Here is an 18,192-nt window from a genome sequence, read left to right as displayed (position 1 = left end):
AAAATTGAATGTTTGTATTAATATTCAATTAATAAAATCAAATTAAAAACACATATTTTCTGTGTTAGCTTTTTGGTTCGCTTTGCCGGTTTGCTGGAAAAAATAATGAGCTATGGTACTCGTTATGTTAATACATTTTGAGAATGCAGCTGTGAGCCTTTCTTGAGTATCATTATTTCAACTTATATATATTATACAACATTATATATCTCCAGAAGAATCTTCTTTGGAGTTTTACTGTCTTTTTGTTCTCGTTACTAAATCCACCTTAATTTTAAAAGAAATAAGTCTTTGAGACGATCACTTTGTAATCAGACATACGCTGTATCTCTTCTGAAATTAATTTTTATGCAAAAAAGTCAATTTCCTATTTATTTTGAATTTAAAAATTGCTTTTAATGTTTCTTTTTTGCTTTAATTTAGTTCTTTAAATATTACAACTTGTAAACTTTTAAAGCAATTATATTTTCTTCTGTATGTTTATGTTATGTTGTTATTGGGTTGAATAGGTACTCTCCAAATTTGAATTTTTCCGCAATTTTTGAACCGTGTTGAAGCATATATTTAGTGGTGCTTTGTCTATTTTTACTGAATCCAAATACTAAAATAAACAGGTTTTTGTTGTCTGTTACAAATTATCACTACATAGTATAAAACAAAGTCGCCTTTTCTGTCCCTATATCCATATGTGCGCTTAAATCTTTAAAACTACGCAACGGATTTTGATGCGGTTTTTTTCAATAGATAGAGAGAAAGGTTTATATGTATAATACATGCATAATATACTAAGGCAACATTGCTAATTTTAGAGGTTTCTAACGTGATGTCGTAAATTAACCTATTTCTTAGGCTTATTTAGCAATTAGCAAAAACGCTGCCTAACCCTACGAGTTAGATCAAATTAATGTACTACAGTATTGTACACCATAAAAAGGTCTACAAAAAAGTCCGCGATGGTATATGTTTATCTTTTAGGGATAACCCACATTAACCATTTTTATTGTTTACTTTTTACGTTAGAAAATGGCTTATTTACGAAGCTATTTTAAGCAATACGGCATTAATCCTTATCGAATTAAGTACCTTAAATACAGTGTGCAATTAATATAGATCAATATGGTTCCTTACAGCAGGTAAATTAAACAAATATTTTCGGAGATATTACAAATTTAAAATCTGCGTTTAAAAATGTGTAATGTAATAAAAATTGTATGAATTTAGATATTCCAAAGATAGCAGGAAATCTTCATAGTAAGTATAGGGGAAGAGGAATTGTTTTACTCCAAATTTAATGCGTGCAGGCCAAGGGCAGTAATGAATGAACCAAAAATACTGGATCGATTTTAATCATGTTTTCATTGAGTGACATAGGCATATATATTTTATGCTCGTGCAAAGTCGGAGCGGGCCGCTATGTTTTTATATACAACGTTCATATTTTTTCTGTAGTGTATTTAATTTAGTATCAGCATTGCACCCGTGCGAAGCCGGGGCGGGTCGCTAGTACTGAATAAACTTAACACACAAAGTTTAAACACCCCATGAAGAAGCATTACCACTTTTAAAGAAACTTTCTCGATCTTTTCTAGAACACATTTTTCATTATTAATGACTCAATTGTTATTTTATCTTTGTATAGCTCATTTTTATTTTCTTTTATTTTTAATCTTCATTACTCTCTCATATCAAGTGCCTTTCTAAGTTTTTTTTTTATGTTGACAACTCGTTCACTCTTCATTTTCTCGGTTTTCTCTGGTATTATTGGTTTTTTGAATTTATTCTTTGTTGGTTTTCTGTTAAAATGTTTACTTTTGACGGTCTACTCTGGGTCATTGTTGCTTTTGCTGAATCGTCTGATTTTCTTATTCAATAATTTTTTTTTATTTACTCTATTTTTGACTCTAATCTTCTCATTTTCGTTTGTTTCCTCCGGTTTTAGGTTCTATCACCTAATATTATTTTGGTTATTCCCATTCTTAATGTCGTTTTTTATTTTTGTAGCCTATGTACCCTGCCTCTTAATCTATTTTTTTCTGTTTTTTTTTCGTTCTTTTTCCTATATCTGTTTTGTTCTTTCTAATATTTACTCTATATTGGTCCTACGATTTTCATTATTTTGTTTATTTATAAAATATAGTAAAAATTATCAAATTTTTACTATATTTTATAAAACACTCAATCAAAGCCCAAAAACAAAAAGAACAAAGCTCTTCAAAACATGAAATCATGACAAGAAAATTGTTCTAAAAATAAAAAATATCACGTAATGCGATTACGTCTGGTTCTAGGATTCCATGCTCGAAAAATAGAGAACTGGAAACGTCACCGAACCAAACAGGGACATCAAACTGACGAACCCATTAACATTTGACACTTTCGGCCCCGTATTGTCAGCAAGAATTCCTCGAAACGCCGATCTCCTTTCACGTGTCTAATCTCGAAGTCCGTAAAGTAGACGAAAACTTATCTTTTGATACGCGGTCGAGACGAAGGCACTTTACCCACCACCGTTGAGGCAATACCGAATGTCTTCAGCCCCGATACGACCTAAAATGGTTGTCTAACACGGTACGTGCACGTATTTGTGCATTGATAATCACAGATACGCCGCCATTGATATAAAATGTCGCTACTATAAAAATTTACTTCCATCATAATTCAGCGTAAGAATTACGGATAAGGATTTTATTGAGGGGCATTTATTTCAGGCGTGGGCATATATTTTATTAGTCGGTGTTTAGGTTAAGGTATTTGTTGCGAGATTTTTATTCGCGATTGTCGGGACCAAGAAATTTATGAGCTGTGCCATGCTTAGGTAAATTTCTTAGAGAATATAATCATATATCTAACCGAAATTGTTTCTTGTTAGTGTGAGTAACATGATGGATGTGAAACACTCTTGACACATTCACACTGTCTTTTATATATTGAATTGAATGGTACCTTAGCACGAAACGCCATTAATAAAATCGTGTTATATCAATGTTAGTTAATGTTACATTGATTAACAAACAGGGTTATGGCGCACTGTTCCCACTCCTATTCTTGTATTTAAAACAATATTAACAGGTTAATTGAAAAGTCCTCGGTCCGACACATAGATGGCGCTACTAGAATTAAATCTATATGCTTTTTAATTAACCCTAACCCTCAAAATATTCGGATTAATAGTTTGTCGGATTAATAGTTTGTGAATTATAGCATTTTGAATGAAACAACTTTTGTTATTGTGAAAAAAATGCATTAAAAAGAATTTCGCTTGTTGATAAAATATTGTTTTTTGAGAGGAAACATATTTGGGTATGAGAAAGCTCTGTGCAAAGTGGGTGCCGCGCGAGCTCACTTTTGACCAAAAACAACGACGAGTTGATGATTCGGAGCAGTGTTTGAAGATGATCAAGCGTAATAAACCCGAGTTATTGCATTCGTATGTGACAATGGATGAAATATGGCTCCATCATTTCACTCTGAAGTCCAATCGACAATAATCCCGCTGCACACGATGGACCCGCTCCAAAGCATGGAAAAACGCAACAGTCGGCTGGCAAGGTTATGGTGTCTGTATTTTGGGATGCGTATGGAAAAATTTTCATTGACTACCTTGAAAAAGGAAGGACCATCAACACTGACTATTATATAGCATCATTGAACCGTTTGAAGGATGAAATCACCGAAAAACGGCCGCATTTCAAGAAAAAGAAGGTACTGCTTCACCAAGAAAATGCACAGTGTCACAAGTCAGTGAAATGGGCTTCGAATTGCTTACTTATCCACTCATACAGAATGCTTGCTGGGAAGAAATTTTCGTCTAATAAAGAGGTGATCACCGAAACTGAGTCTGAATCTGAAACTGAGTATTTTATAGCAAAGAATAAATCGTACTACAAAAATGGTATCGAAAAGTTGGAGGGTCGCTATAATCAGTGAATCACCCTTGAAGGTAATTATGTTGAATAAAAAAACTAATTTTGCCAAAAAAATATGTTTTAGAGGTAGGGCGGTAGGCTCGGGACTTTTCAATTGGCCTGTTATACTCAATCTAAAATAAGAGTGAACTCACATCATCACCATGTCGAATGTATTGTCAATTGCAATTTGCAAATTCCTTGAAAAATCAGACAATATTTTTTTCTTATTTTATTCTGGTTTTTGCGTATGTTGCGATGTATATTGCAATTACGTATATGAGATATATTACGGGAAATTCAGTGAAATCATGAGATAGAGTGGAGGAGAGTGGTAGAATTTTACAAGAAAAATATAGACAGGTAGTAACAAAATAATTTAAGGAGAAATATATCAAAATGATTTGACAAGAAAAAAGGAAATATGTTTTTCCATTAAAGTAAAATACACTATTTGGATACAAAATTGTTAATTAGGTGGATTTGGCCTACAAAAATACCACCACATAAAAATATGCCAAGAACTCATAAAATAAATTTATACTGACCTTTTATTGAAAACAAATCCAAATTATCATTAGCTCATTCTCTTGATGTCCTTCTTCGACATTTCTTTCTTTTGGCACATTATTGGGCAACATTTTGAAAATTTAGCTGCAGTTAAATCATTCATAAGTAATATATTAATTTATAAAATTAATGTATTACTATTGTCCTGTTGTACTTGCATCAATACACAGGCAAGACGAGGGAAGGATCATAAAGTCAGAAGTTTTTTGAACGTATTAGCTTCGATAAGTTTATAGTTAGAGTCACTGCTTCTTATATATGCAAGATGATATTTTTACAAATTGTGTCATTGAACCTAACTTTCAGTTATGCGATTGATGCAATATCCATGATTTTACAATACTCAGAAGTTATCTCTTATCTCACTTTTGATTTTTCCTCTTGTGTTTTTGCATACACTGTCTTAATATATTCTATTTTGCTTTTTGTTTGTGTCCTATTTTTCATTACATGTCAATTAGTACCTATTCTAATATATTAGTTTGTTTTAATCTATTTTAATATCCTATTTTTTAAATTTATTTTGTGTGTGTAGAACAATATATTTATTAATCAATATACCTTTGTACTTCTACAAAACCGATCCTTTAATAGATTAATTAATAAAATAATGTTGCATAATGTTGTATATTAATATTATGTGTTCTTCAACACCTTATTCATTATTACTAATTCATGTGGCTAATCCTCAAAATTTTATAGAATTTAAATTCAATATATTTGTCGATTAAATTGGCGCTAAACTTAAGTAGATTCACAAGTGATTTATAAAAAAAATTAAAAAATTCATTAAATAGTTACGACATTTTACCTGGGAACTCATAAACTACAACATTTTTCACAGGAATATTAAATACTAATATAATATATAATTGAATATATTAAAGATTTCGAAACAAAATAAAACGGATAAGTGTGCTTTGATATACCGTATTCCCAATAATATAAATAATTTTTAATATATAGCCATTAAAATATATATATTTGATATCGACATGGAACAAAATAAAATTATAAAGTGAAATTAAGAGAAATTTTCAGAAATTATTAAATTTAAGATATTTTAAATCACCAATTAAAAGAATAAATTAACATGTGAAAAACCGTTCTACGATCATTAAAATATTATGTCGCGATCTAAAATATAAATTACCCAGGAAAAGTTACATTAATATGAAGACACGGCTTAGATATTATTTCCAAATATCAAGATAAGAATTAATAACAAATTGGTTTGGTTTATTTATGGCTATATTTTATGGAAAATGACACATATTTATTCACATTTTTTAAGTTAATATCAAACATTATAAAAATATGAATTTAGTCATAATAATCTTATCTTTTTATTTTACATCAGATGATTTGCAATGTTAATTAACAAATTAATTTATTGCTATAACAGGTCAATTGATATGTCCCCTGCCTGGCGTTACAAGAATTAAATCTATATGTATATATTATTATTTTTAGTTAGCCCCAACCCTCAAAAGATGTGTGTATAAATTCGACAGCTGTCGGATCATTAGTTTGTGAATTATAGCATTTTGTATGAAACAACTTATGATATTGTGAAAAAAATGTCTAAAAGGAATTTCGCTGTTGATAAAATATTGCTTTTTGAAGAGAAAAATATAGTTGAAGCAAAAATTCGGTTTGATGCCGAGTTTCCGAACACTGCCCTAGGAAAATCAACCATCAAGGATTGGCTAAGTTTAGACGTGGTGAAATGAGCACTGAAGACGGTGAACGCAATGGACGTCCAAAAGGTTGTTACCGACGAACACATGACTAATCATATCATATTATGACTATAATATAATGACAAAATGATTTTAATTACCGTAAATTGAAATTAAATGAAATCTTAATGAAAATTAAAATATCATTCACGAATATTTGGGTATGAGACAACTTTGTGCAAAGTGGGTGCCGCGCGAGCTCAGTTTTGACCAAAAACAACGACGAGTTGATGATTCCGAGCAGTGTTTGAAGATGATCAATAAACTCGAGTTTTTGTGTCGATATGTGACAATGGATGAAACATGGCTCCATCTTTTCACTCCAAAGTCCAATAGACAGTCATCCGAGTGGACTGCACACGATGAACCCGCTCCAATGCGTGGGAAAACGCAATATTCGGTTGTCAAGTGTATTTTGGTATGCGCATAGAATAATTTTCATTGGCTACCTTGAAAAAAGTAGGACCATCAACAGCGACTATTAGATAGCCTTATTGGACCTTTTGAAGGACGAAATCACTGAAAAACGGCCGCATTTGAAGAAAAAGAAAGTGTTGCTTCACCAAGACAATGCACCGTGTCACAAGTCAGTGAAAACGATCGCAAAAATCCATGAATTGGGCTTCATTGCTTGCTCATCCAGCGTATTCTCCAGATCTGCCCCCCAGTGACTATTTCCTGTCCTCAGATCTCAAAAGAATGGGAAAGAAATTTTTGTTGAATGAAGAGGTGATCGCTGAAACTGAGGCCTATTTTGAAGCAAAGCACAAATCATACTACAAATATGGTATCGAAAAGTTGGAGGGTGGCTATAATCAGTGTATCACCCTTGAAGGGAATTATGTTGAATAAAAAAAAACTAATTCTGCCAAAAAATATGTTTTACTATGGTACGCCGGGGACTTTTCAATTGACTTGTTATATCTACAAATTTAATAAATTGAACATTATGTAATATGAAAATGTATTAATATGAATAATTCAAAATGATCAAGTTAAACTACATGTTTCCTGTAAATTTACTAGCACGTGAAGCTTACCAATATTTAAATTGCTGATTTCGTTGAAATACAACAAAATATGGAAGAGACGACAGTGTTAATTAATTCTTTTAGCATAATATACCGTCCGAGTCCTAATTCATTTCAGAAAAACCGACAGATTTCGTTTTATTACGTCAAAATAAAAACCCATCCTGAAACCAGTTGCATCAATAACTTTACGCTAATTGAAAGGTTGTATAGAGGACGGGGCCCGGACCTGTTTTAGTTGTGTACCAGTTAGGCCTCCGCTCCTCATCCACACCGAAATATGGCATTTTCTCACGCAAATTAGACGGTATTTAGTGGCTAGCCCCGTAAAAATTTGTCGTATACATATTTATCATTTTAATATATAACATTCCCATGAATGTTTACGGCATCGCATAGTGATCATATTTCAGCAGATCGGTTTTAGTACACGAAAGACCGAGTAAACCAATTAAAATATCAACTTATTAGGTTAGTTTTTTTATTAATTACATCTTACAATAAACAACCTTAGTACAATCTTAATTTACAAATTAATTTATTACTACTGTTCTGTTGTACTTGCATTAATACTCAAGCAAGGCGAGTACGGGATTAATACATCAATATTTCCTAAATTAAATTAAAATAAAATTACTTAAGAAAAGTTAAGAATACACTTCAATCTTCTGATTTCCTGCGTGTCGTCCACAATCGTGCAAATGTACTTCAAAGAGCAGATGAGAATCGAACCGTGTTTGTGTAAATAGGACTTGGCACTCCGCTGGTTTATTAGGGAAAGTATTTGATTGATGTTCTTGTTGATTTTCGTTCTGTGTTAACTGATATTGTTTGATACATTGGCCCTCAATTTGGGCAACCCGTCTTATCCACCGTTTATCAACATGAACTGTTTGTCCATTGAGCTAAACAATTGATCCACTATTTTACATTTTTCCATTTGCATGTCATTCAATTGATATGGTACTAATATAGTATCGGTCCTTAATCGTTTCTTGGTCCATATTTAATGTTTCTGCCAAGTGGTTTTGAGTTTCGGTTGTGTATTCATCCAATAACTCTTGTAGTATTCCATCTTCAAACTTTTTCGGTCTATCAGAACTTTCCTTGTTCTGATAGACCACATGTTGTTAAGGTTAAATCAAGGTAAGTTTCTACCAGCAAACTATGACTTTCAGCGGATTTTGCGCAATCTTCTAACGATATCTATTAGAAAAATAGGTAATGACCTTCCGGTATATATATATATATATATATATATATATATATATATATATATATATATATATATATATATATATTCCGGTATATATGTTACAATCAAGGCTAAAATCCGCCACATATAAGCATCAGATTTTCCAAATACGATAACTAATGGAAATGATACATGTTCCTTTCCAAAAAATTACAATTGAAGAAGAAATTTAGAGACGCGGATTATAACAGCTTGGACATAGCTATTAAATGAAATAGGAACGTATTCACAAACTTCAGAGATGTAAAATCTAGCTCTTGGGTGGAAGACCCAACGAATAGCTTCGAATTAGGCAAGGATCAAGATCCTAGAAAGCGTTCTGAGACATAAGAGACAATTTTTTTACAAAAATTTTACTTCTTTAATTTGAAGCTGCTGAAATGTAATAATGCTGAAAAATAAAAGGTTCTAGAAGCCCATGCTCATATAGGGAAGATAAGTTGTGGAGTAAGGTTTAAAAAGCTTAAACCGTAGTATATATTTGTAATTGTAAAATAAGAACGTTATTCGAACGCTCGATCACACGAGTCGAATCTGAAATGAATGAAAAGATGGGAAATTTTTAGCATGTTGCTTAAGAGACGAAGAAGTGTCACAACGATTGGCAATACCTTGACTAAAATATATTGTGCTAATTTCTCTGAAGAGAGGATTAAAGTTGTAAAAAACTCACAAACCTTATTCGAACACCTAACAGAGAAAAAAATTCAAGTCGTTTAGAAAACCAATATAGACCTTTATACCCCGCAACACACTCAAATGATTTAGTCCCAGTGGCGCCAACTGCAATTCCATTCGACCACCGACCGGATCATTGAAATTGAATGACCCTTAGGTCCGAACACTTTTCTAATTTATATTATCTATGACAAAGATATTTGGCGCCGTTGCAGACCTATTTTTTAAGTATTTCTTTTGGGCCAAATACAGTCACTTTAACATTTTTGCCATCGCTCGTCTGACCTACATAAAAAATCAATCAATAGGCAATAGTTATCGCTATGTTTTGCTACAATAGATTATTAGGTCTGGTTAATATCAATGTTTCTCAATCTTTAATCATTCAAATACTTTATTCGGTTTCATATACTACATTGTTTTATATATATATATATATATATATATATATATATATATATATATATATATAGTTGATTTGATAAATAAAATAATAAATTTTAATTTTATAATATATAATTAATAAATTCATTCGTTGCAACAAACTTAAAATATTAATTAATGATATATGTATCACTTTGGACTACGACCCCTTACAATTTTCCTAATTAAGCTATAAATCAGTAATTGTAGAACTTATTGGCGATAAACTGAACCAAGTGGTTTTCAAAAACCTCTTTTAAAAACAATTTTACAAATACAAAACTTTACGAATTGCAAAACCCGGAACGAATGGTGGGTGCATCAAAATATCACAGTCATCGCTTTCTCTATCTCTCCCAGATGTACATGATCTAGCTTTGTCGTAGCATCTCCTTTTTTGACGCCAATATAAACCGTTTGTGATTCCTAATCATAAAAAATAGCTTCTGGAACCTTGATTTTCAAGGCGATATAACTATAGATTCTATTTTATTTCCAAGCTTTGTAAAAGGTTGTGTTAACAAAATCCTACAAATATATCATTTTTTAGTTAAATAATATTAAAACGATTAGACTAAAATTAAAATAAACATCGTTTTGATAAAGATATCTTATTTTTGACATAAATCCCCAATTGAACATATGTTTATTGAGATTTTGGACTATATCAATAGAAACAGTAATTGGAACCTTTGCCGATGACACAGTTATCATGAAAAAAGACGTATCTCTGTCTTAGGCTGTACAAAAAGTACAAGTATGGTTCAACATGATCTACAAATGGACTAGAGATTGGAATCCGTCCATGTTAATTTTACATTCCAGTAAAATGCTAAAAACCCAATTATATCCCCTGACGGATGCCCGATTCCTCAAGCAAAATCAACTACGTACATAGGCATATATCTCGATGGTAGATTAAATTGGAAACATCATGTTAGACAAGAAGCAGAGCAGATTAGATTCGAAGTCAAGTAACTGTCCTCAATATCGGAAAATACCCTCAGTTTAACCTAAAATCAAAGATATTGGTTTATCAGTCAATTATAAAGCCAATTTGGAATTGGGAAAGTATTACAACATCAAAACAACTAGTAATACAACGTTGATAAAATAAAGTTCTACGATTAATTACCAATGCTTATCGCTACGTAATCAACGAAGAACTGCACGATTACCTCGAAATCAAATGGATATATAAAGTGATCCAAGCTTTAGCATTGTAGCGACCTTGAGGCATGTCGAATTTTACATAGTGGAATAACGGTCTACAAAATACCCAGACCTATATCCCAGATGTTGAATACGGGCGGGGTGCCAGGAGCGCCAACTAGAACCCGATAACGAATAGCTGGCAACCCTGAGACGTTTATCTGGGATGTTATTGAAGGGTATTTCCGATGATTCAGTAACCGACCACCGTTTAGTTCAGACGTGCCACCATCGACTGCCCAAGCCTCGTCACCAGGTAACACCGACGCCATAGGTTTTATCTATTTTTTATTTTTCACATTTTTTATATAGCTAATAAATAACGGTTACATAATGTAAATACCACTGTTTCATTTCGTTTTACCTCCATTCACCGAGCCATATCACAAACCCTAAAGCATTAATATTTGAAGTGAGGCTGCTATATTACAGCAACGTGGAAGAAATATAGCAGCTGAATAACACACAGGAAATCAGAAGATTGAAGCCAACCAAACCACACGAACTTGTATATTGTAAAAGGGATGTATTAATCCCTCGCTTGCCTTGCTTGTGTATTAATGCAAGTACAGCAAAACAGTAGTAATAAATGAAGAGAATGTAAGATGTAATTAATTTTTAAAAATCACATAAATTTATAAGAAACCCAATTTCAAAAAAAGCCTAGAATTATTGCCCAAAGCAAAAACAAACTTGATGTTTCACCAATAATAACAGTGGCGCATACACTATATAAAAAAATCTCTAAGATTGTCATCTCAATAATAGAAAAACCCATATAAACGCCCCGATGTTCGTTAACACCATCCAGAGATCAAATAAATGTGGACCATCTTGTCTAGCACGTTATAAGGGTGCTAAAAAAAAGCCGGCGGTTTGAAGTGTCATTAGACAGTATAAAAAAGTGTAGACCTCAAGCACGTTTTTATGTTTTTATAAAACGTTTTATTAGGTCCGTAAACGATTCTTCACGCTTGGTTACCACTCCTTTGGGGGTTTCGGGCCGGCGGTACTTATAAAAATGATGCTTATGTAGAGAAACTTACCTGAGGTATCGTGTAAATCGATCCTTGGAGATATAAACGGATGTACCACGGAATAGTCCATAATCTGTAAGAAAAATAGTGTTTATTAGGGGTGTATTGTGGACGGTTATTGATCAGGTTTAACGGATACGGAGATTGATACTCTCTCAATATTTATACCCTCCTTTGTTATTTATATTTTTGATTTTATTATAATAAAGCTTATTATAATACAGCACCTATAAACCCATTGACTTATTAACCACTATAACAAAGAACATTGAGATTGCAAGAAAATAATATATTTTTATCCGGTACATTGGCTCCGAAAGTAGTTTACGTAGTTTTAGAAATTTATTAAAAATGTGTTCAAATTGATGCAGTTTTTTGTGATTCGGCCCTTCGGTACTGAACCAATTGGATGTAACAATTTGTGAGAAAGCAGTATCACTTAATTATTTCGTGATATTCATAGCGACCTATTAATTAAGTACTTCATATTCATATGCCTTACTAGAAAAGATATTCGCATAACGAAAAAATATAATTAATTCCTCAGTGCCTTTACTTTCAAAACAAAACAGCTAATGCATTTAAATCACAGAAATGTGGAGACAATGCAACTACTGGACAATGCACATGAAATCAGAAGATTGAAGCGAACCAAACCACAAGAACTTGTATACTCTATAAGTGTCACTCTGAACATTAATTTCAATTTGAGAAATACATATTGATGTAGCTATCGCCAGCTCGTCTGGCTTGTGTATTGATGCCAGTACAAAAGAACATACAACAGTAGTAAACTAATTTGTAAATTAAGAATATTTAAAGAAAATTTAAATATTATCATGTCAATTTAATAAAGAATGCAAAAATTCAGCTGAAGATATGAAGGGGCTTACCTGGACCGGACCTATTGTATTAAGCCTATCGACTGGCGAGTGACCACCTAAAAATCATGTCTGCAGACATCCGGTATTACCCAGCCTGGTTACTGGCGTGACTGAGATCATTTTCCTTGTAAGATTTTACACTATTGTCTTTTAGATAATTATAATCGTCTAATTACAATTACAAACATAAATACACGACTATGCCCTAGCGGGCTTCGAACCCGTGACTATCGCAACAGTAGGAGGGTTGTCCTGTTGCCTTGACCACTGTGCCAACCAAGCCGGCTAATGGTCAGTTGATTTGTTTCCTATAAGAATAAACAATATACCAAATAACTAAACTAACAAGTGTAATTTTTTTCAAAAAATGTCACAAATATTACTGATAATATAACAGTCAATAGAAGGCTTGCAAAATGCATTTATCTTTTTTAGTATATATATAAGATAAAATAACCCTAAATGGCCCTTTAGAGAATAGTAAAGGAATCCTATAGATAAAATATCGTTGACTCATAGAACACCATACAAGATAAGGTTTTAAACTTGATTTTGAGAACGTATTCTTAGAAAAATACACACAAAAGGTCCCTAAGAAAACGAAGAATTTAAAATTTGAAGCAAAAAGCTGGAAATAATCTTTAAATCACAAATCATAATAACTGAAAATTTCATTTGCAGCAACTATATTTTTCAATTAAGCGAGATTAGCGCCATTTATTCGAAATCAGTACGCATCTAATTAGGATATAAGTTTTTTTTATAACATCTTTATTAGATACGCTTAATACAATCTTAATTATTATTATTATTACAATTAATTTATTACTACTTTTCCTATGTGATTGGATTAATTAGCAAGCAAGTCGAGTGCGAGAAAATACATCAGTATGTATTCCTCAATTATAAAATTATAATTATTTATTAATTATTAACTTATAGCTCTAGTTTACACTAATAATACACACTAAATGTTCACACAAGTTCGTATGGTTTTTTTCTTTTCAATCTCCTGACATCCTGCGCGCTGTTCAGCAGTTGTATTGCTTCCACGTTAGTATGATTTAGTAATCTTCTTTCGTGTTTCAAGGCGAAATCCTGCATAACTTCGCAAATCCATTTGATTTCCAGGTCATCGTGCAGTTCTTCATTGGTTACATAGCGATAGACATTGGTAATCAATCGAAGAACCTTGTTTTGACAGCGAGGATATAAGTGGAAAACAAAAAAAAAACATTGTTTACAAAACATGTTTTACATTTTTTATGTTATGTTGATAGAAGCCTTCGGAGATGATGTAATGTAACGCTCATAGGCCAGAACATTTACAGAAAACCTTAAACAGATAGAATATCTAAGAGGATATGGAAGGAAAATGAATAAACGCAAAGACCCGGAAGTAATAAATATACAAATTGAGGGTGTAAAGATACAAAAAGTGCAAGTATTAAGTGCAGAAACCAAAACTAAGGGAAGTCAGCAGTTGGAAATGAATACCATAATTGGAAAACCATGAATTTGTATTCCGTTATAAATAATAAATTCAATAATAGATAAAAAGAGAAGTAAATAAATAGGATACAAAGGAGACAACACAGTTACTATGGACGCTTACAGTGTATGGATGCTATAAAACTGGTAACATGAAGAATAACAAGAAGATAATATCGAGAATAAGGATGAACAGGAGAAAAATCAGAGAATGACTTCAACGACGAGAACGACCAAAAATGGGGTGAATGTATCAGAGAAATAATTCAGGAGATAGGAAAAATCCCGGTAGAAGCTAAAAAATAGCACAGACAGAAAAAATGGAAGGAATGTATATATTAGAACAAGATCAAATAGACAGTAAACTTAACACACCTAGGCCACTATGGCTGGTTTTTGATATATCTAGAAATGGTTTACCATAATACATCTAACAATTTTATTTTCTTTGGATTTTAAATAATTTATCGTTTATATATTTCTATTATCAAAAATTAACAGTTCTAATAGTCGGTCACATACTGAGGAATTTGGTGAGTTATACATTAACAAATTATCATATTGTTCTATTTCTTAGTATTTTAAACAATTTTCAACATGCCACTCAATGACAATTGCCTTCTTCATTTAAATACGACTAGAAGCCATACTAAATAATATTGTCTCTTGATTTCGCCATTAATTGAATGAACTGGATCTATTCATATTCAGTTTTCTTGACTAATAAAAGTGAGCTGTAAAACCAACTTTTTCTTCATAACGTTTTCTGAAATAACGTACATATTTTAGTCAAAAAGAATTTGGTGGTTTTAATCAAAATACATGGCTCTGGATTTTAACTAATAATATTAAACGCCATTAAACCAACAATATTGTACTGAAAATAAACAATATGTTCTTATAAATACCAGTATTTTCGTGTTAGTAGAACTAATAATAGTGAGAATTATTATTAACGATAACAAAGTCAAAATATTGATCAATGTTATGTGTAAAGTGACTGTATACACAGCAAAATCTTGATTATATCGATTGTAAAGCGGTAAATTCGATCTGTACACGGAAAATAGAAGTAAATGAAGTTCTTTTCTAGCGTTGTACCATTCAGATTTACTTGTTTTGTATTACATTTATATACGACAGACGTTTAGCTCGTTACATGCTTGGGCGAGGATTAACCGACTCTCAAAACTAAGTACCTTTAAGTGCACGGGGTCATGCTATGTCTCATGTTCGGATCTTTCAGCGAGTTCCCGATAACTAATGATAGTAATTTGAAATCTTCCGCGAGTCCCTAGAAAATGGCGATTACAGATAGACCGACCACCAACACGCGTTGCTGAAAATATGTACAAATTGTCGGACGCGACGCGGCATAAATAAAATTTTATCAGTTCTGTCAAATCGACGCCGAGTGCTTATTAGAAATTTTCCTCTGCTGCGGATTTTTTGTGCCTGTCTTAAATTGTAACCATGTCTCTGCTTCCTGTTCATGTGCGACTATCTGCATAGAAAACTTTCTAGCTCTCTTACAGTATACGAGATATGCTTTACGGTAGAAATGGAAAATATTCGATTGATAAATGAAATAGCGAAGAGAAAGTCGAATATTGATATCAAGATATTATTTAGGTTTTCGGATTAATTTGGTTTGATGGTGAATTGTTGGGTTGCTCTAGAAAAGAGTTATGGTACCTTTTCTCTAGTAAGTATGTTTTGAGCTCGAAAAATACTCAGAAGTATTCAAACAGTGTTAGATAGGAAGACTTTTGCGTACAATAAAAGAAGACGGCTACCAAAAACATAACTTTGTGATTTTGTATCAACATCATATATTTTGTATTTTTTTTAAACTAATTTTAATTTTTTATTGTACACCTTTACTTCTAATAAAATTTGCAAATAAGCCACTTTGTTTTTCAAAACACGTATAGTATAAGTATAGTATAAGTATATATTACGTTACGAATACGGTTACGAATGGTTTTCGATATATAACCAGCGAAAAACTACATGATGACCCCGAAATTATATAGATTAATGAAGTTATCCAAGATTTCGCACTAAAATATGAGATAAGGTTACTAAATCACAGCACGAAGTGAACAACACGAAAGAAATCAAAAGACTGAAATGAATAAAACGCGAAATATCATGTTAAACAAAAATCAGAACAGATTAGACTCAAAGTCCAGCAATTGTACTGGTTAGTCGGAAGATACAACTTGATCTAAAATCAAATAATTGATTTATCAGTCAATCATGTAGCAAATTCTGACCTATGGAGTGCAAATATGGGGTTACACTAAAACACCATACCAACTAGTAATCCAACGCACCCAAAACAAAGTTCTACGATTAATTAACAATTCTTATCGCTACATAACCAACGAACAGCTGCTGTGAATCAAATGGATATATGAATTGATCCAAGTTTTCACCGTAAAACATGAAATAAAGTTGCTAAATCACAGCAATACAGCTACTGAACAACATGTAGGACATCAAAAGATTGAAGCTGACCAAACGACACGAATTTGTCGATTAGCTTAAGAAGCCTATTATAATTTTAATTTAACACACTCGTATTACTTGTTTGTTGAGACAAGTACAACAGGACAATAGTAGGAAATCAATTTTATGAATTAAGATTGTCCAAAGCATATCTAATATAAGATGTGATAAAACAAATTTACATATCGAATATAAAGAGACGTTGTTAAAGAATAATAGAATAACAATGTTAGATAATATACAAGCAACTCACAATCAGATCAAAGCTTTTAATATTTTGGTATAATAAGTATTAACTTTAAGACTTTTACCATATCGGGGAGATATTTTCAAATAAATATTTCGATTACTCAAATAAATATTTATAGAGCATTTCAAGAGTTTTATAGTTTTCTACTATAATATTTGGAAATTCGGAGTGAGAATAATTTTTAGAGTGTGAGTTACTCATAAAAGACATCATCACGCTTATTTCTTTAAACGGGCTATCGTGGATGACAACTATCAAAAATTATTACCGAAAATTGTATTACACTATTTATGTATTTGTAATCCTTCAAAACTAAGAATATAGCTGTCCCATTATAGGTTGGTGTATATATCGATAGATAAATAGATTAAAATAACTATTTACTATAATCAGAATATCAAGTTTCCATTTAGAGTTCTTGTTTAAAACGTAGAAATATTATCATAATTAGTCATAATCATAATCAACTCATAATCAGTGTTAGGAGAGGGTGTCTACTTTTCAACAAACACGAACCATTGTAGCTTGCCTGAAGCAGAGGAACATGTTCTATCCAAACTGAGAGTCAGTGTAAGCAATCGAAAGTAGAAGGAAAACCCACAAAAACTACAATCTCACGTTTTTCCGCATTTCCGCTACACCTTGTGCTTCGCACTTATATCTTCTATTTTAGAAATTACACAATATAATAGGCGTGAGAATATCGTTAATATTTTCACTCTTGCCGATACCGGTGTTGTTCGTTGTATTTCTACTTTCACAAGGTTAGTCAGATAAATCGATTAATTATTTCCTTTATTTGCTAAATGCACATCAAAAGGTTCCGATATATTAAAAATTATATTTATTGCGTTGTTCCTAATTCCTAAAAAAACAACGTTGATGTCAACTGATGATAAAAAAACCAGTTAACAGTTTTTCAGGCTAAATATATTAACCCATTATTTAATGTTCTATAACGATTAGCTAAACCAAATGATTGTGTCATTTGTTTGTATTCGAGTTTTTAATATCCTTAATACATAGTTTTTATGACCTTTAAAATAAGGTATATATATAACAAATAACTTTATTTCTAAAATGAGATCGAAGAGCAACATGTAGAAATTAACTTAAGCATTGCTTTTGAAAGACCTCAAGCTTGCCGACTGTTACAATGCCTCAGAGCCATAACAGATTCGTAAAATAAGCTTTCGAAAG

General features: G+C 31.9%; 1 protein-coding gene across 1 annotated transcript in view; it reads right to left on the bottom strand.

Annotated features, from left to right (window-relative positions):
- The window catches only part of LOC143190780 (uncharacterized), a 304,709-nt gene that overhangs the window by 121,496 nt on the left and 165,021 nt on the right, over positions 1–18,192 (bottom strand). The window contains exon 2 of the mRNA XM_076395341.1: positions 11,863–11,926. The gene's annotated coding sequence lies outside the window, so the exon portion shown is untranslated. The remainder of the gene's footprint in view (positions 1–11,862; positions 11,927–18,192) is intronic.

This window comes from Rhynchophorus ferrugineus, unplaced genomic scaffold, assembly GCF_030347505.1.
Source record: "Rhynchophorus ferrugineus isolate W39M unplaced genomic scaffold, kcgeb_rfMv2 rfM2, whole genome shotgun sequence".
NCBI classification, from domain to species: Eukaryota; Metazoa; Arthropoda; class Insecta; order Coleoptera; family Curculionidae; genus Rhynchophorus; species Rhynchophorus ferrugineus.
The sequence above is the reverse complement of the archived record's forward strand: the minus strand, read 5'-3'. Positions and strand labels throughout refer to the sequence as shown.